This window comes from Erpetoichthys calabaricus, chromosome 2 (assembly GCF_900747795.2).
Source record: "Erpetoichthys calabaricus chromosome 2, fErpCal1.3, whole genome shotgun sequence".
Lineage (NCBI taxonomy): Eukaryota > Metazoa > Chordata > Cladistia > Polypteriformes > Polypteridae > Erpetoichthys > Erpetoichthys calabaricus.
Window position 1 is genome coordinate 86,263,726 of NC_041395.2, and position 26,372 is coordinate 86,290,097.

General features: G+C 37.2%; 1 protein-coding gene across 3 annotated transcripts in view; it reads right to left on the reverse strand.

Annotated features, from left to right (window-relative positions):
- Positions 1–17,210, reverse strand: part of atp8b2 (ATPase phospholipid transporting 8B2) — a 142,695-nt gene extending 125,485 nt beyond the window's left edge. Inside the window, exon 1 of one of the 3 annotated variants that reach the window (XM_028794033.2) lies at positions 17,083–17,210. The gene's annotated coding sequence lies outside the window, so the exon portion shown is untranslated. Of the gene's footprint in view, positions 1–15,709; positions 15,734–16,008; positions 16,208–17,082 lie in introns of those variants that run through there. The other 2 variants (XM_028794030.2, XM_028794031.2) reach the window with 2 other exon arrangements.
- Positions 17,211–26,372: the final 9,162 nt, after the last annotated feature.

Below are 26,372 nucleotides of genomic sequence, written 5' to 3' on the forward strand. Positions count from 1 at the left end.
TTGTTCCCATCTAAAATCACAAAATACACAATGAAGTATTCATTCATAAAGCATACAGACAGTGTTCCCCTGGTGGTAAAGAGAATGAACTGTAATACACAAAGTTCTTGATTTATTATATGCCACTGTCACTACCTAGAATTATGAACAATAACTGTATACTGGATTAGCAACATGGCGCAGTGTCTAGCATCACTGCCTCACAGATCCAAGAGGCCACAGGTTAATCCTTGCCTTGTCTCTGTCAATATGGAGTTTGCTTGTTGCACCCATATCAACAACTTTTTTTTTTTGTGGCAGCTTCTCTTTCACATCCCTAATACATGAAGATTTGGTTAAATGGAGACTCTGAATTGCCTATAGGGTGAAGGAGAGAAGGTGTGATGATCTTTACCATGTACCTGAATTGCTGCGCCCCAGCCCACTGTGGCCACCAAATTTTTTATAGTGGGTTCAATACATGAATGGTTCTATCAAACCATAACTGTATAGGTGCCTTGGAATTTTGTTCAAAGCAGAAATGTAGTATCCCACAATATTCTCTTACTTACTTAATCAAATTCAGGAGTGACATGAAGCCAGAGCCTTTCCTTGCAGGAATGAAAGTAAGGGTTAAGACTGCTCAGGATATGGAGGCAATCTTTCACAGGGACAATTCATGTCGCACCTATACAAGCCAAGTGTGGAATTAGAAGTTAACCCTAACCTAAACATCCTTGGGGCATATGGAAAATACCCATATGGATTCAAAGAAAATGTGCAAATTCCTGATGAACAAAAACTGGGCAAGAGATTTCAGTGAGGCAGCACTGCTTTTACTACCATGTCAGCCACATCCAAAATGTGCTAAATAAATTACTTTTCTCAGGACTTTTTAAGAGATTGTACTGTACACCTCAGATATTTAATTCTTGCTTCCAACACACCACGATCCCGAGTCTCTGAAACTGCCTACACCTAGATCTTGACAACCCAATTTTCACCTAAAACTAAAAACCTAGAAAGGAGAAGATTGCCAAGCATTTCATGGAAAATGTGATGCTGCAGCGGGCCAAAAGTGTGTAACAAACCTCTTTGCGACCAGTTTCCTTAGTTTCCACAATTCTCAACTTAATGGAAGGAACTGCTTAGAAAAAATCTCACTTGAGATATTCAAAACAACTTTATGGACTAGGTATACTAAAGAAATAAAACTGTGCATTCTTCAACACATGACCATCTCTGATGTAAAGTAAGCTGCAGGAAGAATTATTTTGAGGGAATGTAGCAGAGAGATAGAATTAGAGGGCCACTCAAGTCAAGTCAAGTTGGGGAGCATGCACTGCTACAGTGCATTGCCACACCCACTACACAACGAAACAACTTGGGATCCCGGATTGCAACCCCCCAGGCAGACACGCGGTCCAGTCCCACCCTCCGGAAATGATCATCTATCTGCCACAGCCAGGTGTTATGTGGGCGACCCATTGGTCTGGTGCAGCCACTCGGGTCCCCAACAATGAGGATCTTACGAGCTGGATCACCCTAGGGGAAATGTGTCACATGGCCATAGTGCCATAACTGACACTCCCTCACAATGCAGGTAATGTGCCTCATTTGGGACTCCATGAGCAGGCGCTTATTCGACACAAAGTCAAACCAATGGTACCCAAGGATTTTCCGGAGAGACACAGGACCAAAGGAGTCCAGTCTTCGTCTCAGGTCACTGGATAGCATCCATGTCTCGCAACCATATAGCAAGACAGGACGCACCAGGACTCTAAAGACTTGGACCTTCGTCCTTTTGCATAAATATCGGGAGCGCCACACACCCCTTTCCAGCAACCTCATGATCCCCCCACGCTCTCCCAATCTGTCTACTGACTTCATAGGAAGAGTCACCAGAGACATGAATGTCACTGCCAAGGTAAGTAAACCTCTCAACAAGGTCAACACTCTCTCCGCAAACAGAGACACTGCTGTTGGCTGTGCAGAAGAGGTCATTAAGGGCCTGGATCTTGGTTTTTATCCAGGACACTCGCAAGCCCAGACACTCAGACTCCTCGCTCAGTCTCTCGAGCACCCCAATCAGAGCCTCCATTGACTCCACGAAGATCACAGCATCATCAGCAAAGTCAAGATCCATGAACCTTTCTTCACCAACAGATGCCCCACAGCCGCTGGATCCCATGACCTTGCCCAACACCCAGTCCATACAAGCATTGAACAGAGTAGGAGCAACAACACACCCCTGACGAACCCCAGAATCAACTGGGAAAAACGCAGAGGTCCTGCCTCCACTCTGCACAGCACTCACAGTACCAGTGTACAGGCCGGCCATGATATGCAGCTACCTCGAAGGAATCCCACGAATCCCCAGGATGTCCAACAGGGCAGCTCAATCAACTGACTCAAACGCTTTGCAAAAATCGACAAAGGCTACAAAGAAACTCTGCCAATATTTGTGTTTGCGCTCCATGAGAACCCTCAGTGCCAGAATGTAGTCGATGGTAGACCTCTTAGGCATAAAACCAGACTGTTCCAGTCGCTGGTAGGTAAGCAAGTGATCACGGATCCTATTAAGGACGACCCTAGCAAGGACCTTACCTGGCACCGAGAGCAGTGTTATCCCCCTATAGTTGCTGCAATCCAGGCGATCACCCTTCCCTTTCCAGATAGGGACGACAAGTCCCGTTTTCCAGTCAGTTGGGATGATGCCAGTCTCCCAAATGGAAGCAAAGATTGCTTGCAATGCCAGGAGGACAGCCTTACCACTAGAGTTTAGAAGTTCACCCCGGATACCACAGATCCCTGCAGTCTTTCCCCCCCTCAGCTGGTTCACCACCTGTGCAATCTCAGTGAGATTGGGTGGTTCACAGCTAATTGGAGGATTAGCCTCAAGAACCGTGGACCCAGAGATATCCAACGTCCTAGCTGGAGGATCAGCTTTGAGCAACTGCTCAAAGTAGCTAGCCCAGCGGGTCACAACTGTATTGTCATCCGTAAGGACCGTTCCATCAGCTGCCCTGACTGCGACTCTCCGAGGAACAGATTCAGATGTGCGTAATGCTTTGATTCCTCTGTAAGCAGGACGTGGGTTGTTAGACCACAGATGGTGTGTCGAGGGCCACTGAATGAAGCAAATTACTGACAAGCTGAAGAACACTGCTGCAAAGCTAAAATTGGCATTCAGATTTACGTTTCAATATGACAAAAGTATGCATCTCTTCAATTGTCCCCTTGCAATTTCACATGCTTGGGTGTTTTTTTTGGTTTTTTTTTTAAAGTGCAAACAGGCAGACATGCCAAATTTCAGGGTGCTACACACCCCAATTCTAATAGAATGATAATTCCATGTTTATCTGCTGGGCTGGCCTGTGGACAGAAGTATCTTTTTTGTTATGTTACATGTACAAATTACCTTCTCAGTGCATAGATTATCTAAAAGAATATGACAACCTTGACATTACAATGCACAAAAGGTACCATTCAGCCAGATCACCTACAAAAGGAAAGTACCAGAGTTGAGTTACTTGGCTGAATATGCAAAGTACATAATATATTATTTGTGGTTCTGTTTAAGATCATTAGAAGGTGCGTTTGAGAGCGGACTAAAATGTATATAATTTTATACATAGCATAAAGTCCTGAAACATGATCAAATTCCAGGTGTATAATGTAATACAATTTCAAAGTGTTATGGGTACAAGTCCCAACTGAAATTCATTGCTGTGTGATGGAGGTTTATAGTCTTATATTAATGTCATGAAAACAGGTATCAGTCTGGTGTAATGCTTTCAATAATGGTAGGTCAGACAATACAGTGTAAGCAAAATCTGGGTTCCCAAGAACTTCCATGTGAGAAGACAACATGTTTAATGTGGACTCAGGGCTGGTGCCACCATTAAGGCAAGTTAGGTATTCGCCTAGGGCACAGATCATAAGTGTGTGGAAAAACCCAGCCACAAAGATTAGCTACCAAATAGTCGGTTGCCACACTAATAATTTTAGCCTAGGGTGCAAAATAATCTAGCATTGGTACTGTGTGGACTGCATGAACAGGGAAACCAGATATAAAGTACTAAAACTAGTAATACTGAAGAGGCTTGAAACCTCAACTGTTGAATGAAAACATGTACTTGTTGTGTAATGAAGCAATTAACAGATTACAAATTCTCTCAGATGGAACATTGTTTGCAAAACCTGAAGCACTAAGCTCAAGATTTGTCATTCTTGTTTACCTTGAATTCAAATTAGGTCAATAAATTTGAACATTTTAAGGGAGAGTATCCACTTAATCATATGTGTATATGCTGACAGCAAAGCACATTGATTGAAGGAGGGAAAGAAATAAGCAATTCCTTAATAAAAAAAATGTATGGAATGGACCATACAGTATTTCCATACAAATTATACTTTAGTGATTCTGCAGGAAAGCACTCGATGGAAGATTTTACAATATAATACAATCAAGTGTACCATATAATAATATACAAGCAAGTACACAAGTAAAAGCAGAGTAAAATGAACAGGAAGTTGAATGAACAACATAATATTTAACTTGAAACTGGACACATTTGATCAAATGAAGTAGAAAAGCTGCAGAGATAGATATCTTAGTACAGGGGTGGCTTAATGCCTCTGTCAAGGTCACTCTTTACAGATCTAAATGTGTGAGCATTCATTACTTTCTATTCTTCATCCAGCATATGCTCTGGTAGGGAAAACATGCTATCAGCTATCATCACTTACAAATTTCTGTGTGATTGTATACATGTATACATTTATAGTTTAAAATGTATTTTTGACCTCATTACCCAACCTTCCATTAATATGCAAGTAAAAAGAATAAAAATCTTTTCTAATCAAATTTTTAATTTAGCAGGCAAATTAAAAGCATGGGCTTTTAAATGCGTCAGCACCCAGTTCTTATTTGTTTTTCCTCTAGACAAAAATGATATAAACACTTTAGGATTCTTAATAAAGATAACTGTGGTTCTTAAACAGTGTTGCAATATATTTTTTAATTAGATACCATTTGAAAAGGTGGAGGAAAGGAAGTGGTACATGAAAGTGTGTGAAATACGTCAGTTTGCTGAATTTAGTTACCACAAGTTACAAAGAACTGAAATTGGCAGAAAAAACTAATACTTTGGTAACTGTATTAAAAGCAGCTGCAAAGTTGGGAAAAAAAGTTCAAAGGTAAGGTTTACATATCAGTTATCTAACACCAACTTTCATCATGAGCAGTTTTCACAAGTCTCAGAATAGTTTAAGCCAGGGGTTCTTAAACTCAGTCCTGGGGACCCACTGTGGCTGCAGATTTTTGTTCCAACCAGCTTCTGTTTTTAATTGGACTCATGAGCTGATTAAGTGAACTGTTATTTCCCAGATTTTGTGTTTTGGGAACAATATGGAAATTAGAAAACTAAGTTTGGTAACAAAATATTAAAATGTACTAAACAATTATATGGGAATAATGAACTTTTTTCTTTTGAATAATATTTTCATCTTGATTTTCTATGTACCTTTCCAATGTTCTTATTGTTTAGTTAGTCCATTATTTATTAATTAGTGGGTCTGACACTAAAGTAGTCGCAGTCTTTCATGATTCAGTGTTGTTTGCCTGGGAGACTGCTCTGTTAATTTTTTATTGTCATTATTAAGATACAATGAAGGGAGTAAACTGCACAGAGAAAGGGCAAAATATAGTTAAATCAACAAAAAAAAAAAAAAAAAGAGTTAAGCATTTAAATCTATAGCAAAAATAGAAATATTTCTAAATGTCTCATAAATGCAAAATAATGCTATTATGCTCTTCTGAATTACAAGAGAAGAGGAAAAAAACAGCTGATTAAATGAGGTCAGTGTAATCAGGTGTTGTCACAGATTATGCATTTGGTTGACACAAAAACCTGAAGCCACAGTAGGCCCCCAGGACCGAGTTTGAGATCCCCTGGTTTAATTACTTGTCAAAATGTCCTTAAAGCTACTTTATAAGAGCACACTTGAGAACAAGTCACTATGTCATGTGTATGACTTTTTATGAGATTTATTTTTGCATATGTACATGGAAATATTATCCGGTTAATTTAGTTGTTGAACAGTAATATTTAAGAACAAGTCCAATAAATTGAAGCTTCAAATGTCACAAACTACCAATGATTGTTTTTCAGACTGTTCTGTACTTTAAGGTTGCCTCTGTGAAATTAAATCTCTCAATTCAAGAGAGAGGGGTGGCACAGTGGTGCTGCTGCCTCAAAGTAAGGAGACCAGGGTTTTCATCCCAGGTCCTCCTCACATGCTTCGGTTTCCTCCCACTGTCCAAAAATATGCAGGTTACATGAATTAGGAACATTAAATTGGCATTAGTGTGTGTTTCATGCATGGGTTGGTTTACCGTGTGATGGACTGGCGCCCTATCCAGGGAATTAGCCTAGGGCACAAATAATGGGGTGGGGTGGGGGTGGGGGGACCCAGCCACATGGGTTACTGAACAGTGAATGGGCACACTAATAAGCTTGGCCTAGGGTGCAAAACAATCTAGCTTCGGCACTGACTCTCACTAACACATTACAATATCAGTAAGAGTACAGTGGTCTGCCTCTTCATCATTTGAAATTGCTCTTGAATTTCATTTACCGTAACTGCAACTAGTGCCGTCTTGTTTGCAAGTTAAAATGTTTGCATCTCACAGCTAATTGGTGACATTGGTACCCAAACCAAATATTTCTCTCATGCTATAATGGGAAAAGATTAATAGTAATTAAAGCTTTTTTTAGCGTTAAAGATAAGAGCAATTTTCTCATTTTATTAAGTTAAACCAAGTGAGATTTTTAAGTAAAAGATGCTGAAATTCAAGCCCTAAGGGATGACACAATGTCAGTTTCAATTTTTTTTTTTTTTTTTTTTTTTTTTTTTTTTTTTTTTAAATGGAGGGTGAAGAGCACCTGAAACGGTATAGAATTAAACTTCATATATCTGTTGGAGTGTGCATTATTTATTTTTTGTATACTATTTATGCATTATTACTCTTACCTAATTTTAATTTTTATTTTCTTTGCATGTAACTACTTTTTTGACATCTTGTAAAGCACTTTGAGCTACATTGTTTGCATGAAAATGTGGTATAGAAATAAATATTGTTGTTATATACAATAATATCAGTTATCAAAAAATATGGTTGAAAAATGTACTTTAGGAACCTTTAGAAAACAGTATTACACCAATATTTAAACACTAAGGGGAACAGTACTGACTATTTTTGGATGAAAGAACTTGCTTAAACTTCTTCTTCTTCTTTCGGCTGCTCCAGTTAGGGGTTTAAACAATGTTAAAAAATATTTTTGCGGCAACAAAGACTGAGAAAAAAATTATAATTTTCAACAATGAAAAATGTTCTTAATCATGCGGTCTATAAGTTACATTTTCTTTGTAAGGATTTCCACTTTTCAGACATGCTGCTTAGTCCCTTAGACAAATGAGATCTGCAGCACTGCTTGTGAACCACTTACTGCCATAGCTCGATCAGATGTGCACATTCACATTGTATGTTGTTATATTAAGTTAACAACATTATCACAGCACTAAAATGTTCCCACAGGCTAACAGACACAATAAATGCATTCATGTCATTAATACAGATGTATTTAATTTTCACTGGACTGGTTGGTAAATGTAAGTCTGACAGAAAGCTTTAGGGACTGTTCCCAGTTTCTTAATTTATCAGAGTAGGTGGTGGACACAGGAATATTTTGTGCCTCTTTGGGGATTGGTGGTGTTATTAATAAAGCCGATGTGTAACCAGCCGTTGGGGTAAAATATCATCTAATAAAAGGAGCCAAACAGATAATTTCCAACATGAAAGACTAACTTTATAAAGCAAAAGTGTAAATGAAAAACAGCTGTCATTTCGTAACAAAACCCCCGATTCAATGAAACCAAACATAAGTAACTAAGACAGGTCTGCATTAGAAGACACGTTATTAATCCTTGAGTTTATGTAACACATTGGCAATAACATTTGAGAAAAAAAAAATATATCAACCCTTAGTGTAGTCTGACAGGTCACAGAATTACTCAGTGACCAAGGGGCCCTGAAGATTATGTTCTTAAATGTGGTTTGATAGCCAGGGAGTATTTTGGGAAAGCATCTGCACATTTTAGACTAAAGTGAAACTCATGCTACTCATGTGCTACATTCAAGCCTGTTATGTGTATGTTAGCGCAGGGAGACTGCTAGAATTATTTTAAATTTTATCATCTCCAGGCAAGTAGTTTGCTCATCTGCCACAGCACCACCTTCTAATCTGCATTTTTAGGGTTTATTTTATCAGAAACTGGTGTTTTTTCACAAGTAGCCTATGGGAGACTTTAAAGGTAGCTGAACAAAAATCACCCATGAAGGGAATTTAAAAAGACTTCTATGCCGATTTTCAAAATTCCTGTCACTGAACTGAACAGGCAACCATTTGCTGTAGGGCAGTAGTTTTCCATAGCCAGACTCCAGTCCGCATTCAGACCCAAATACAGTTTAATCTGGACTGTGAACAAAACAAAAATTCAGTTATTTTGGTGATTTGTTCTCAGCACACAGAAAAAAAAAACAGCACCATGTAAGCTAACTGTATTCAAAGCACTTGTTACTGGTGCCCTTGTATCTGGATGAAGCACAGAAGCAACACTCCATGTGTGAACTTGGGGACTACTGTGCAAGACCACAGCCTGCCACTTTGGGCAGTGTGAGCAAGTACCACCTTAAACATCCAGCTTCGCCATTCCACCAAGAATATTCTTGCCAAACTGGTCACGGTTAAAACTTGTTAGAAAAAAAGTGAAAATGGCATAGTCAAAATGTTCAGCAAAAAGAAAAGGAAAGTTGACAATGAAAACCGTGCATATAAGGATGAGTGTAACAAATGTGCTTAATTTGTCAAGAAGCAGTCTGAATAGTCATCATGACTGCCCAAGAAGAGAAGACATTTATGAAGCAATAATGCCAGTGCTGGCAGAGAAACTGACCTGAAACATGTGGTGTCAATAGCTACTGATGGAGCACCATCCATGACAAGAAAAGAGAAGGACATGGTGAAATGCTTTTAAAGATCAACACTCAGGTCTGATATCATATCACTGCATAATCCACCAGACAGTTGTGTGTACCATTCTAGGAGAAATGTACTCAGAATTTATGACAACAGTGATGAAACTGTCAGTTATTTGAAAGCATTGTTTTGTTGCACACATTTCGGACAGAAGTTAGTACAACATTTGATGATATAATAAAAATATAAGAGCTAAATTAAGTAATTGGTATATCCACTGTAAACCAATTGAGATATACTGGTATACTAAATAAACTGAACATTGTTTCAGTTTGGCTGGAATATTATTAATTTTGTATTGTCCAGGTCAGCTGAAGTGCACATATTCATTAACAGTTTCATTAAGGTTTTCAATAACTGATGTGCAGTATAAATTGAATAAGAATGGTTATGAAATAACAGATTCCTTTACAGTATAGTATCTCAAAGTTCAGTTAAGCCACAATTGAAAAATATAAACCAGGGATAAAACTGTTGAATAAACTCTTCCAGACTATGTTTAGTTGTGACAAAAAATACAGATGTCATCCTGGGACTGAACTGATAGTTACAAAAGCTTATTTATTTATTTTCTTTTTGACTATAACCATTAACAGTACTTTCCACTCACACAGAGTCAAATTCCAAGCTTTGTGGATTCTGCAATTTCCAAGTATTAACTGCGGTGGTTTCCAAATTTGGTTTCCTATGATTGCTGGGTATGTACTTTTTTTACAGACTAATTCCTGCCAATAACTACTAGATGTATGAAACATACTACTGCAAATTTAATCATGTCAGTCAAATCCTTATATTTTTAAAGTTTTGATGAAACATTTTACCTGGAGAAGTGATTTTTTTTTTGACAAATAAACTGCATCCCTCAAACAAACTAGCATCTTTGCTAACATCTGCCTTTTCTTAATTGTTTATAGTACAGATAAAACGGACAATTGAGGAAGTAAACACTTGAAAGAATGTGAAAACAATGGAAATTAATCAAGAGGCTGAATAGGCCACTGTCTATGAAAGTCTAAAAGACTTCCTACAAAAGTAAATCACCTATGAGGTGAACTTCTTATACTAAGAAACAAGTGCAGAAACATTGTATTAAACATGGTTGACATTTAAAGTCATCATGTCTGACTCACATTACAGCCCAAACTTGGAAGACTGGCCTTTGATCAGAAGAAAAAGTGATTAATTTTAGCTTACATTATAAGATATCTACTCTATATATATAAAATCCTAAGCCTAAAAGTGCAACGAATTTGTGCATTGATATCATGTGATGTTTTTATGTCACGTTTTTTGTCATGCTTTAAATCGGGCTTATTTTAAAACCTACATATAGTATATATGTTTGGTATCATTCTTTTCAGGACTTATCGAACTTTAATGTGATGTTGTGAGATTTTCAGATTCTTATTCCGTTTTTAAATTATAAACTAAAAAATATCAAGAACTCACGTCCCGTGAGACGAGACTTTGTGCCAAGAGATTTAACCTCGCCCGGAGCCAGAAATAAAAGACAAAGAGTAGATGACAAAGACAGCTGCTCTACGGGCTTTTAAATGTTCGAAGCACTGCACGAGATGCAGATCATGTGGCACAGCAGCAGCAAGTCAGCAGCTGGTCGAGCAAAGAGGAGGTTAAAAAAAAAAAAAAAACTATTTGTTTCCCATTGTATCACCATTTAAGAGGGATTTTCGGAGGAGCGACCGCGTCTCCTTGGGGTGCATTCAACCCCTCTCTTCACAACACAAGCGGTAGAGACACAAAGTGGCTGGCGCATAGCGCAGAAAACGGGTGTTGGTGAGCGAAAGGAGCAGGGGGTAAGCCCCTAGTATTAATATATTACTGTACCAAAGTATTTTATAAGGAAGTCTGTTACAAACTGTGCTTAACATGAAGGTTTCAGTCCCTCAAGTTTTACTAAAAGAGGTTTCAATATACAGTACCATGGCTACATGATCGTCAGTTTATCCAGCTGTAGCTCTTCTTTCTAGTCACCACTAATTAATTATACAGACCATTCTCAGTCCTGCTCAACACCTTATTTTATGGCTCCAAAGTGAAAAAACACTAATACAGTATGAATTATATACCCTAACTCTTGCATTATTGATTCAGCTCACAAGTCAATGACACATTTAATCATTTAAAAACTATTTCCCATGAAATCTGAAAAGAATCCTTTTGTTTACAAATTTAAACAAGGTCACAAACACTTTCAGCCTTTGCAAAACTGTCTATGAACTAAGCAGCAAAGTAAGATATCTAGATTTATTTAGATGGTTTCCCATGCATCCTGCTGTATTCACAACTTGTATGTATGATCAAATCAAAACTGTAAGACAACTCCATATCCAAAGGTTTTTTTCCCCACGTGTGTTTAAACCACCTGAAATGTTAAATTAGACCTAACAATGGTTTTCTCGAAATCATTTAATCATGATAAGTACAAATATATTTAATGAAAATTCATACAACATTTACACATTTGTCTTACGTTTCATCCTTAGTTTTCACATGCTTCTAGTGCTGTAGAGAAAGTCTCCATTACCCTGCAACCATGATATAAGTAAGTAGATTAGAAAATGGATGGATGAAGTCTACCAATCCATCTAATTAAGGACTACACCCTTTAGCAAGCAGACCCATCATAAAGCACAATAGGTTTTCAATCCTCAGAAATTAACAGTCACTCATAGCTAAGCAACATAAAGTCTAAAGTGAGGTGAGAAGAAAACAAATCCAAACAGCAGTGTAAAAATAACCGGAACCAAAGCCCAAGGGGATACCAAACTTCTTACCATGGATGCTAATATTTGATATAATTTTATTGCCTGAATCATTCAGGATGACTTTTAGATTGCTGCTTGTTCACTGAAATGTCATTGGTTGATTGACTGATAAATTCTAATAAAATTCTCATCTGTCACAGGAATAAATGTAAAATTCAAATTTAACATCCATTTTACATAAAACTCATTTAAGCCAGTTCAAAGTCAATCAATGCAATATCAAACACACAACAGTCCTTCAAATAGCATTCTTACTATTTTTCTTTAAAGGTACATTTCAAATTGCCTGCAATGGATTCCATCCTCAATGGTTTCTATTCTATACCAGCTGTTGCTGATTAAGCAGGTTAGATCTTTGTCAGTTGGACATTAATTCTGGATTTAACAATGCTCCATGTGGCAAATCACAATTTCCAGATTACAGTATAGGACTTCAGTCGCATAGTGAAAAGGACAAAATGTTCAGTGGCATTTCAGTGAAAAAGTGACAGTCTAAATGCCATCCTGAAAGATTCAGGCACACCCTGGGAGAATTTCACAGTGTATGTTAACCAGCAATTACTCAGCTCAACAATGAGAAGGAAAACGTTTGAAGGAATCTGCTACAGCCTTGACTTAAAAAAAAAAATGTTTACAGTTGCAGGCTGAGACAGGTTTAGGTGTTCCAGTTTGTAATTTAACCCCGACAGCTCAATGTACAGGTGCAGACTGTCAAATAAGCAAAAACATTCAGAATACCAGTTGTTTGAAAAGGAAATCACCAAGAGAAAAAAGCAATTTCGACACCACCACCCCAAACAAAATTCCCTTAGAACATTCCCAGACAAAACCACCACCTCAGCCATAAAGCCTAATCCATCATAATCTTTGGCACAAAGGAAAAATTCCTCAGGTTTTGACTGAGCATCTTGAAAAACTAACTTGCAATTCACAATGTAAACACATTACCTGAAATGGCACTGCAGCCAGATGGATTTTTCGACTATAATCCGTTAGCTTTATTTTCAGTGCTCCAAATGCTTCCTATATTGCACAGATATAGTACATTCAAAGCCGATAACTTAATATCTAACTTAATAAATTCATTTTATACAGAGGTACATTTTAAATGTATTCATCTACCAATTTTGTGTGCAACGTTTATCCAGTCATAGAAAGTCAGAGCCCAACAGCATAATAATGCAGGATTCCAGAAAGCTGCAATGAAAACACATTAATCCAATCTAAATTTCCAAATAAACTAAAAAGAATATCTTTGAACTTTGGAAGGAATCCCCATGTGAACATGGAAAGAACATTATAACAGCAAGCAAGATGAGGTCCTTTATATGAAACAAGCCAGGGTATACAGTAAGAGCTGTACGATTGTAATATTAGCCATAAATATTTATAAATATATATATTCTCTGTTTTAGAACACCACCAAAACAAAACTACTTTATGAGAAAAACAAGATATTTATGTAGTATAGCTTCTGATTTATGGCATCAAGTTGTTTATTTATTAATTTCATGAACCCAGCACAATACTGGGTCACAGGGGATCAGAGACTACCATAATAAAACTTTCACGTGTCTTAGGCTGCCATCATGGCGCAAGGCAAGAACCAACCCTATCAAGGGCACCATTCCATTTCACATCCTATACACGCACACCCATGGAGCCAATTTAGAATTGTCAAAACTAACTCACATTTTTGGAGTGTAGAAAAAATACCATACAGACATGTAGAGATTCAGCACACAGTACACAGATAGTGACCAGGTAAGCCATTCGGAATCAGAAGCCATGGCCTGTAAGGCAGAAGAACTAACCACTGTGATACCCTGTCAACTCCAAATGTTTTATATGAGAACTTTTTAGCAATCTTGGTTACCAAAACGAAAGACCCAATAAGACAAAACACATCTCCTTTTTAAGGAAAGGACCTCTAAAGTCTGTATAACCAATCATCAGTTACAAAATATGTTGTCATGAATACTGATTCAACAAATTAATTCGATAACTTAGAAAAAATTGTTTTGTTTCCATTCAGATAAACACCCTAATCTAACACATAAGGCTGCAAAAGACTAAAGTATTCACTGAAAATCTGCAATAAAAAGCTTCCAATTGATAACACATAAAAATCTATAAAATGTATTAAAGATTTGAAATAATAGTTTACCACTACTGTAGCCAAACAAACAACTTTCAAAATGTTTGTTGGGCTTTTAAAATACATTTACTTCAAACAACAGAAATTAATCAAGTGTGGTGATTTATGCACTTGTAAATTATGCAGCTGAATGAATAAAGGCATTACAAAAGGCTATCTATTAACTGTAACATAGAAATAATTTAATTGCCAGTAAACTTTGTTGTAACTGTGAAAGCAAAATGAAAGATGATCACTCATTTTCCAGAAAGAGTGGAGAGACAGAAATTAATTGCTTCCAGACTTAAATGGTGCTGCCTCATTAGCACTTAAACATTCATGACTCCATTCATTTTCAAATTCACTTAAATGTGTTTAAATAATTATATTGTACAGTATATCTGCTTCTGTTTTACAAAAACATGAAAAATGCTATGTATCATATTTTGAAAGCTTAAAAAGAACTGCAGTAACTATGCAATGTATTCTTCCAGATAAATGTAGTTTATCAACTTGGAAGCTATAACTTAGTGTTTTGTCAATTATAGCCGTTTAAAGTGTGTCTATTTTGGCTCAAATGTTTCCTACCTGGGTTTTATTCCACTTTGTTGTTATTATATCCACAGCTAAGCACCATGCAATGAAAAAGTGTTAATATTTTAATAAAGTGCCAGTAGATTATAGATATCTCCCAAATAGTGTTAAAAATTCTCTGCAATAGTGAAGACATAAGCCATCTTAATCTAGACACTTCCCTCTTCCCTGAGGCAAACCAGTGTCTAGTAATGCTACGAAAGCAGAAAGAACTGAGAAGAGCCTGTCTGTTCCTGAAAAAAAAAATCACAAAATTGGCAGTGTTTTAAGATATGAAACTTAATTTCTTCTTGACCCAAAAAAACTTATTCTCTATTAGGATAAGTCTATCAAATAAAAATAGACATATTTAGCACATAATCAAATGCTCCTGGAAAGCTTAAAAAAATGTCAAAGAAATAAGCTCTCCAACTTTAAACATTTGGCTGGGCATGTCCTGAACTACATTGGGTTAAAGAGAAAAAGTGTTTCAACTATAACTGGCTTTTTGGCTATAGAAAAAAAAATTCTTGGCACAGGTTCATATCCATGGATTGCATTTCAGGCTCCTGAGGACTTTATGAACAAATCTCTTAACATTAGCAAGGTTTAAAAATCTGCAGCTCAGAAGATGGTTAAAGATTTTAGCTTGTGGAGGTGTACATACACATTTGTGACTTATAAGTATTGTTATTTGAAGTCTAGGTCCAAATAGAGGAGATATTAGCAAACCAGCTGTTCAAACTAATTATACTGAGGAACTCTTACATGCAATACAAAACGATAACACAAAATAGTAAAATTTCTTAACAGTATTTACATTCGAGGTTTAATATTATTAAACTTCTCCCACATAACATTATTTTTGTTTTTACTTCAGCATTGGAAATTACAGATTTAAAACATGCTGCTTACACTGTACTGGACATTTTCCATAGTTTCGGGAATTAAACTACCACACCTCCTTTCCAAAGGAAATATAAGCTTCAGCTAATATATTATTTATATTTCTCATCAGGATGAAAATGGAACGTATCAAAAACCAAACAAAGTAATAGCGAGTTCTTTGTTAAATGCAATATTTATGAAAGGAAAAGCAACGCCTATCTCTCTGTTAATAACAGAATTACCTCTGTTCCACACTCGGGCGCTGCGTAGGCTACATTAAAAAGACATACAAGTCGACAAAGTCCGCTGATGACACGCAAGCGGGGGGCGCGCGCACACACACACACACACATACACACGAGAACGGAACACTAGCGGGCGGGGTAGACCCGCACAGCACATCTGCACGCAGCGGACACATCAGCACTCTAGCTGCGTTCACGCGCACGCAACGACATCCTCGTGCACGTCATTCACCCACACACACACTACTGACCCAACGTACGAGAAGCTCACAAAAAGGTAAAGCCTGTTCCGTTACCTTTGCAAATGTCCCCGCTTTCCGCTTCCCCAGCACTCATGCACACACCATTAAGGCCGCGCTGGTATCGAATGCCGCTGAAGTTAAGCTTTTCCTCTAGCCCATTACGTCGCGGATGAGCCACCAACGTGGCTAGCGGTGTGGGCTGCAAAAACGTAGCCTGTCTCCTTGGCCCCCACCTCTCCCTCTCTCACACATACATACATACACACATTCACACGCCGTCTTAGCCTCTCCCCTACAATTTGAGTGGCAGAAGTGACGTCCCAGGGCGGGTAAGTTTAAAGAAAAGCGCATCATGGCGCCGACATATTTATGAGGGGAAAAACGGCGACCCCAGCCGTTCAGCTATTTGAGCGGATATATTGTGACTAAAAAGAGAACTAAAGAATAGGGCGTACATTCATCTTTCCATTTTTTCGTAGATGTTATTATCTGTAAGTAGGTAAGAAGAATCAAACAAAGACAATGCCGGTATTGATACAAAGTGGTCCAGACAACCCCTCCCCCGTTTACGAAGATACAAGAGGGCAGTTAAAGCGCCACACCTGGTGTCTGCTCTCGCCTGAAAGATTTCTTCAGCGGGTTTCGAAAGACAATCTGTCAAACGTCTTAAGGTTGCGTAGGTTTGAATTGAACGAGCGGCGCAATCTCTAATTAGAAAAAAAGGTAAATAAACACTGCATTAGATTTTAATTAACCCATTCGGTGTGTCCTGATGCCTATATCGCCTGCATGTTTTCAATTGTCCTCTTACATCAATCTGTTATTTAGCTACGCATATTCTTAAGACAATTACTAAAAAACGAACTAAGACCTTAATAAATGCGATCGTTTCCTGCAATAAATAAATAAGCATTAAAGGTAGTATCGCCTATTGGCATCTTTTCTATTTCTTTTACCTGCAGTGAACTGACTATCAATACGCTTTGAGTTTGGTAGTTCAAAATGTACCCGTCAGGAAATGATCTCATTTACAGCTTCTTAGCAGACGACCAACTTCATTTCTATTAGCAGTAGTAGTAGTATCATATTTGTTTCCACGTTATATTTTATATTTTTGTTTCGCGTTACCTACAGAGTTAATGCTTTCGTCGTAAAGCATCCGCTGTTTCGAGTAGCTTACAGGTCCAGGAGCAGCTCCACGAACATCTTGCAGTGAAGTCTTTGTGATAAACGACCCTCCCTGTGTAAGGTACTAAAATTAAATATGACCTTATTGATTCATATCAAATTTCACGGCGTGTTTCCTATTCGAATCATAATAAATAGGCGTGCACTTTTGTCCGTGTGTATTTTTTTTAAGGATGGGAAGTTATTCCAGTGCGCCAACCAATAACAATTTAAACATAAAAATATGTTTACATCCACAAACTAATATATTTGTAAAACCTGTTGTTTTTTTTTCCGTTTTTTTAACTAAACACTATCGCAGTAATTAAAATGATAGGTAAGTTCAAATGTAAACCACACAAATAACAAAAATATTAGAAAGATAAAAAAGTGTACTACGCATATTTTTTAAAGAAATTCATACGGTACACCGGCTCCACCACGTGCTGAACTTGTAAACTGCAGATAACAAGATCACTACCAATAACTTCGGGAGGACGGAATGAATTTTGCACTGTTAATGTATTATTTTTCAGCTGATATTTATATTTGTTTTAGGACTGCCATAAAGGTAGGCAGGTGAGTCGATACCATTGTTTAATCAAAATACATACAGATTTGGAAAAATTCAAAACTCGGGGAGCATGTGGTAAATAGGCAACCAATTAAGAATTCATGAATTAGGTGAGTTTAAGAGAAATGCGGTGAATAAAATTGAATGCAAATGAATGTGACTGACATCATAGTGCACTGGACTATTATTTCCAAGGCAGCACTTGGCTACTGCCCGTTGTTTTTGTGGGTCAACATCACAAAGGTGTGTTAGAGTGGCTAGGTAAGAACAAGTGTGCCAATGATGGAGTAGTTCATTCTTTGTGCCTGAAGCTACTTCTGTACGTGTCCCTGTGTTGAAGTAAATGGCTTTAAAAATTTTAAGAAACAATTTTATTTTTGTAATAATCACCTGACCAAAACTTACACTGCATATGCCATGTACAGTATAGTTTAAGTAGATCATTTTTATGTTTCATTTACTGATGTTGTTAACTGTACCATGGAGAAGTCAATATATGAGATAGCCAACCATCCATTTTCTAAACCTCTTATCTAGTTCAGGGTTATGGCAATACATTAACCAAGGCAGAAACCAACTCTAGACCATTGCAGGGTTCACTCCCATGCATGCTTGTTCATACTGATCAAATTTAGAGTTGCTATGTTTTAGTGTGTGTATATGTATATGTGGTTTTCTGGTGTGTATGGGTGAAACAAATGACTCCACATGTAAGATATAAAGCTGCTACTATTGCTGAGTGACATGCCTGCATGACAGTGACCATGAGATCTGCTTGTAGATCCAATCCTTGTACTTTTATTTCTGTTTTTACCCTCTTAGTGTTTTTGTGAGTTACACTTTAAATTTAGGCTCGCTTGCATTACATAGAGCGTAATATTTGCAGAGTGCAGTAATGAACTAAGGTGCAGAAGGACTGCAGTGTTTCCTGATAATTGGATCATCTTACTGTATAATAACTGAATACTGTATTTAATTAAAAAAATATTAAAGAATGATCCAAGTGTTATCCAATTCGTATTGCTGACTGACATCTCAGATGAACAGGGTGTTGAGAGAAGTGAAACACAGGAAAATATTGAGAAACTGAGAGGCTGAACTTGCAAAGATTGGCAAGACAGGAAGAAAACGTTTTTCTTTTTGACTCCTGTTCTATTCTATAGCACTTGTTATAGTTTCTGGGATCTGACTACAGTCCTGGAGGGCCACAGTGGCTACAGGTTTTCATTCTAACCTTTCAGTGACCTGTTTTTGCTGCTAATTAACTTCTTTTGAATTAATGTTAATTGACTTGCTCATGAAGACTTGGACACAATAATTGTTTCTTTTTCCTTAATTAGCAGCCAAACAATAATGATACAAAATGAACAAAAACATGACCAGCAAACTGTGATCATCATAGAATATCTGAAAATAAAAAGGGTGGAGGTCTCAGAAATAGTGATTTGCTCAGGTCCCCAAAACATTTTAACAGTGCTCTTAGAAGAGTAAAGAAAAAATCAACAATGCACAATGAGCGCAGCAACAAGCCATGGAATTAAAGAATGGGTTTAATTAACAACAAGACTTTGTTCCTGATTAAGCAACTGGTTGGAGTGAAATTAGTTGGAGTTTGAGGATCTAGCCTAGTTGGCTTACTCACTTCACATTTCATTTCTGTTTAAGGAAAGAAATGAAGCAATTCAGAGGAACAATGAAGAAATTCCAAGGAACAAATCTTAAAAAACAGGTCAATTAAAAGTAATTTAAAAAGTTAATTAGCAGCAAAAATAGGTCACTAATTAAGAAAAGGGTTAGAATTAAAACCTGCAGCCACTGGGGCCCTCTGGGACTGGAGTTTGAGATCCATGGTTTAAGTGGCTGCAATAGCTGCACTGTTCCAAAGTAAGACAACTGATTTGTTGTACCCACTTCATAAAAAGTATTTTATAGCAGGGATCATATTAGTTGGTGATGATATGATGCAATAGTTGTGAAGAGACTTGGGTCTTTTGCTTGCCAAATTTGTGCCTTGTTAAAGTAGCATAAATAACATTAAAATGCAGGAGGTAGTCAACAATCAGCCAAATAAATTGTAAAAATTCTAAGCTGTGAAATGTGAGCTGTTTTGCTGATACTTTGTATCAGTACTCTCTGTGGGGAGTTAAATCATTCTCCATGTCTCTGCATGAGTTTTCTCATGTTTTCCATTTTCTTCCCAAATCCCAGAAATGTGTGGCTTAGCTTGGCTATCATCTATAAAATGTGTGTGAGGGTTTGCTGTAGTGGACTTATTCAAGTTTGATTCCTGCCCTCCACTTGGTGCTGTTGAGATAGGTGTTAGCCCCTCCACAATCTTGTGTTGGAAGAGGCAGATTTGTAAAATTCCTAAATGAATTAAAAGTTTACATATTTGAAGTGAAAGGGTTGGCATTAGTGTTCAGCATAGTGGTTAGCACTGCAGCCTCACAACTCCATGGTTCTAGGCTTGATTGCCAGGCTGGACAGAATAAGATTGTCTCATTTTCTTCCAACACAGAGGTAGTTATGTTTATGGAAATCAAACATTTTCATGTATAAGTGAGAGTGAGTGTCACTTGGATACAGGAACTGAGCTAAAATTAAGTTGAGCATTTACTGATGCAGATGACATTCACTTTTACTCTTTAGATATGAGCCAACTCTTCATGTACACAACCCCTGTATCTCCTAATTTTAGGAGAATTGTTCAAACCTTTCTTCTTTAAGGCAGCAGGGACAAGTAAAGATTAAGTGCTTGTGTCTGAATACTGAATTGGATAAAACATAAAATGAAGTTCATAAATAAGAGGTCATTAGGTCTTACTAGCATGTTCTCTTTGCTAATATCAAGACTTCTCAGTAAATCCTTCAGTCAGTAAGTGTGTAATCACTTCCCTGTATTCCTGATTGCTTGATTAAAAAAGAAAAAAAAAAGAAATCTAAGATACTGAGTGAGCTGGGGTCATCACATGGCAGTATTGCATGGTGTCTTCTGATGTAGGAACTTGCTTCAAAAATAGATGTAGAAAATCTCCAGCCAAAGTTAAAGAAATACAGCAGAGTGACACCTGCTTGACAGATAGATGAAAGGCCAAACCAGGCCAGAGGGGCGAGTGATGGCATAAGTGTGTGAAATGCTGTCCAAATGCTCTCACACATACTTGGTGATACAGAAGCCTATTAAGGGAGGCCCATATAGGGTGATAGATCTTGGTTTCTGCTCCTGCTATTAAGCATACATAAATTAGTATATTTATTGTAAGATATGTTTAGCTAAGGTTCTTTATTGGATGCTTTCAACAAAGTATAGTTTATCTTTTTAGTGTGTTTAAAGACATAGTATCAAATTCAACTATCAAATAAAAGAGTGATCAATTAAAAGTGTTATTTATATAAATCATTTTATTTATGGTGAATGACTTTCATCTCATTCATGGCCGGCCCTTTCCCTTAGGAATTCAGCTTTCCATGATAATGAACTGACTAGTTTTTATTTTACTGCTTTTATGAGTCTATGTTGTGCAAAGTGCATTCCCTTTCATTTAAATGCTGACCTCATGTGTTGTAGTTACTGCAATGGCACCAAACATACCCTGGAGCCTATCAAGTAAGGCAATTATAATATTATTAATAATGCTATATGAATAAGTTCTATTTATTTTTATACTAGCCAATTTTATTAATATTTCCTTTGCACTTTTTTAAGATTATTTGAATGTTCATGTTTCTGTTATTATACACCAATTGTGCTGTAGAGGTGGCTAAAGCATAAAGGTAATGCCATAAGAGGGCAACCTGTTCCTAGGAGACAAACTCTAAAAATGTATGGGATTTGTGCAATTAAATTATACAAGTCTTTTCTGTGAAGACAGACTTAACAGATGTATATAAATTTTGCTTGAAACATTTATCTAAGGCAACTTACAATATCAGAATAGAATAATGTTGTTTGCTTTTTTTTTGCATTTTTTATTTATGGCATGGGCAAGCTATGTGGCCTGCTTATGGTCACATAGTAAAGCAGAAGAGTGAATTGAAATGGCATTTTTACTATTCATAACTGCTGATTTTGACAGCAGAGGTTTGGGATGACTCCATGCTAACATAACAGTGAAATACATGAAGTTCTTCACCATATGTTCAATCTGAGTGTTAGCCAGGAAAGGGTCTTACAGTTATGGAACACATCCAACTATACACTGTAAACTATATATGACTCAAAATTTATAGGCTAAACATCACATTTATTTTTTTTTTTTTTTTGGATCAACTTTTTATTGAAACAAAATGTGTACACAAAATGTTAAGAAAAGGCAGTTAAAAAGGGAACAGTGTAACCCAACAAAGCCAAAGGGGCCCAGACAACTAGGATCTATTTGACTGACCTGCGGCAGACTAATTCTCGATGGCTTTAATTGAAGCACGATTGATTCAGCAGCAGGACAGTTCTATGTAGATTAAATTGAAAAAGAGGAGTAATTTGGCTGTTAAAGTGGCAAGATAAAGCAATTCAAGCTGATGGGGAAATACGAGTGAAGTGATAGCCAATAAAAGAGTGTCTAGAGACACTGGAGTAACAGTCACAGAAAAAGATGAAGAAAGGAAGTGACAGACTTCTATCCAATGAGAAAAGACAGGAGTGGAGTGACAGAACATGGGTTAAAAGGTGCAGGACAAACCAGGTGAACAGAAGTGGCAAAGTGGATGTGAGGAGATACCCAATAAAACATTTCAGAGTGGTATGAAGTATTTTAACTTGTATGAAATGATAACTGGAATTCCTTGAGCAAAATCCAACATTTCTGGATATTCTATGCCAGGAGAAAAGGGAATCCAAGAGCGAGAAGTCATTGGACTAGAGTGAAGTTTGAAGGATGATTTGCAGAGTACTGTATAAGGAGTGGATACAGCTTTCTTCTTAGGTGTAAAGGAATGAAATGGTAAGTAAAGAGAATGTAAAGATAGAGGGTTAGATAGAGAGATGCCACATGTCATGACCACTGACCGGAGTTGTAAGCAGAAGAAAGATGGACTAAGAAACTTAAAGCAAGTCTGTAAAGATTGTAACATCATAAGGCCTAAGCCATTGAATAGGTCACCAAGTAGGCAAACTCCCAATTTCTTCCAAGGGACAAAATATGCACAGCCTGTCACCAATTAAAAAGGCAGATTTGTGAAAGATGAGAGAACAAGTATGCCATCTCTTGGAAGGAACAATACGTTTTTCTACACACTGCAATATTTCAACAGTATATTATAATATGGGCCCTAACTAGAGCCCCGGAAGATTTTTATTACAGGGGGAGACTGATAACATGACTTGCAAAGATAATTAGGAGGACAAATGAGATTCTATAAGGAGCTATAAAGGTGCATATGAAATGGGACAAGTCCATGGTTTGTGTAAGCTAAGAGTAAATGCCCAGTGGTAAAATTTGAAACTGGGAGGAGCACTCCAGCTCTCTGCCTATGATGAAATAAAGTGAAAGGTTAAGAGAAGGTCTCTTGCCATTCCATAGGAAATTAAAAATGAGTGACCTGATCTGAAATTTTTAAGCTTGACTAATAATGAGATAAAAGTTGGAAGGGAGACATGGCAACAGAGATCATTGAGAGGCAAAAAGAAGGATTTTTGTCCAGTTTATTTTATAGCCAGATAAGAGTTCAAAGGACTTATATTTAAAACATAGGGGATATCAGAAAGAGCATTGCCCAATAATAATAAACAGCATCTACATATAAGGAGATTAAGTGATTTGTAGTGTGCACAGTTCTGGGAGTAAGACATTTGTTGTTATGAATGACAGTAGCTACTGGATCAAGAGTTAAGTTGAACAGAAGATGGAAAGAGGGCCTCCCTGCCTAGCCCAAACCAACCAATTGACATGGAAAGGAGAGGACATATCTGAGTCAATCAGAATAACCCTAGAGGGAGAGGAGTACAGTGTTTTAATCAGATTGATGTAGTTTGGGCCAAAGCCTATCGTGTTCAGAACCCTACATAAAAATTGCCAGTTCATATAAAGAAGGTCTTTTCAGCATCAACACAGTGGAGAGTTGATGGATGAGAAAGAGTTTGGGTGGCACTTACAATGTGTGGGAGTCTGCACTCATAATTAGGGGGCTGAACAAGAGATAATAAAACCAGCCTGATCAAGGTGAACATGACAACAGATGACTTTCTGTAACTGCTATGCTAAGACCTTGTCTAGTAAATTAACGTCAGTGTTCATGAGGGACAAGGGTCCATAGCTCTGACATAAGAAGAGGTATTAACATCTGCATTTTGAAAACCTGTAAAAGTCACCTAAGCCTCCTGGTGACTTTCAGTCAATCTTGAGTTTTGAGGACCATTTATAAAACTGTTAATTTCAAATTCCCAGATTATCTGTCATTGTCACTTGCATCAAACTTGCTTTCAAACTTCCTGAGACCGTTTGTCCCTGGACTTGTCTCATTTCCAAACATTCATTTTACAATTCTTGTTGAACAGTCATTCAACTTTCTGAGTCTGTCTCTCTGAAAATCCCCTCAGGTATGTTAAGTGGTGTACTCTTTCAAGTCTCACTTACATCTACCTCTTCTTTCATGCATTTAAATCCACATGTCAATAACACTATTCTTATTTCATTTTTCTGCAACAACTACAGTATACTTACTAATCAGCCACACACTAGTATTCGCCATAAGTTGGGTATTTCCATTGCTCGGTCTCATACAATCTCCCGCTGGAGTTGTTACAGTATATAAACACTGGCTGATGTAAAGCAAAACACTCAAATTGCAAAAAAGACAACCCCAGTCTTAGCAGAGCAGCCTACAGCCAGAGTAGAGGAATTATAGATTGAAACATAGAATGCGTACCGTAAATGGGATGAAATTAAGGAAACATAGAAGTTTTGTGGTAAGGCAGTTATACTTATTAATCATGGCACTGAAGAGTGATGGCGTGTTTCATATTGATTAGTATTTGCAAGTAAGATTTCACTGTATTCTGTACATATAACAATAAGGACTTTACATAAACATATAATTTACACTACCCTACCTTTTATACCACCCTATCTAGGAACACAGTAAACAGGCTTTTTACAAACAAAACATAGTAAAAAAGCAAAGATGACTGGAGAGGGACACCCCTCTCTCAAGTTTATAGAGTGGATCAGATCTGCAAATAAAAAAGAAGACGGTATTTGATAATGCACATTTAAATCATGAAACACAGTCTCGGGTCTGCAATGATGTAGTTTTGAAATTCATAAGGAACCAAGCAGGAAAGTGGCATGAGAGTCCACCAAATTATTTAAGAAAACGTGAATATATTGGATTCTTTGTGACTTTCCACCAGTCACCATATGTGAATATCATTAAAAATAGTTGGACCAAGGAGTAATTTATTTCTGTATACGTCATATTGAGAAAATTGTTTCATTTAAATTATGTGGAGCAACAAGGGGACTTGCTGTGTGTCTCAGTGATGAAGGTATAGAATGATCTCGTTAGAACTAATTTGAATAAAAAATGTATTGTGAAACCTCGGGTTTATAGCTACCGGAGGTCAAGTGCTTCTGGTTAGGTCTCATTCTATTCCATTAATTTTGGAAAATACACATTAAATGTTAGACCACTGTGGAGAAGGAGGAAGGGGATTCATGGAGCTTATTACATAATAGTTCTGAGCAAGGCATTCAGTGGTATTTTTAGACTAATTCAAATATGATGATAATCATATGAAGGAGTAATGTTCAGAGAAGAATACCTTTCCAGACCCAAATATGTAAACTGTTCAATAGCTAGACTAATAGAAGAAAGCTAGCAAACTGCAATCTGATTCAAAGATAGACAAGATGAGTTTGACCAGCACTCGAAAATCTTTAAATAAGTCCAACACAGGCAGAAAATCAAAGGGAGTATTACCAAAGAATAAAGGAATTGTCGGCATACAGAGTAACAGTGTCCAAAGAGTCTTTAATTATCATGTGCACAAAATGGACAGACCTATGACACAGCCAGGGGCATGAAGAAGAAAAGCCAACCAAAAATTGGGGAGAGAGAACATGTCTGCCTAGCACCTCTTTTTATTTGGAAATACTTAGATCAGTTAGAGTTACTTGTGATAGTAAAGGAAAAAATGGAGTTAACCATGGTCCGTACCTATAAAAACCAGCCCAAAAGCCCATGTGATGAAGGTTTTCCTCTATGAAGTTCAAACAATCAAAGGTTTTCTCAAAATCTAGCAGTGGAACTAAAGTTTTGAGCTGTATAGGAAGCACAAAGAAGCGTAAGGTTGCCAGTCAGTACGCATAAAATCAGTTTTATCAGATTGAATTAATTAATGAAAAACTGTTTGAATTTCCAGATGTTGACTTTAGGTAACACTGTTTATTAAAGGCAGAGGACTTTAGTTCTGACACTTGAGTGGTGCTTATTTTGTTTTAGCAATACTGTAAATGCAAACTTAATGTCTGTGGAGAAGGGTTTATTTTGTATAGCTGACTGAATTTCTTGAATGTGCATAATTGGTTAAAATTATTTAAAAAATTAGAAATAACACCACCAAGGCCACATGTCCCTTTGTGTGATTTGTAATCCCTTTCACCTATGTAGGCTATGCCAGGCAAATAGGCAAATTCTCAGGTACTGTGCATCTATGATTAAAGTAACCTGAAGCATCAAT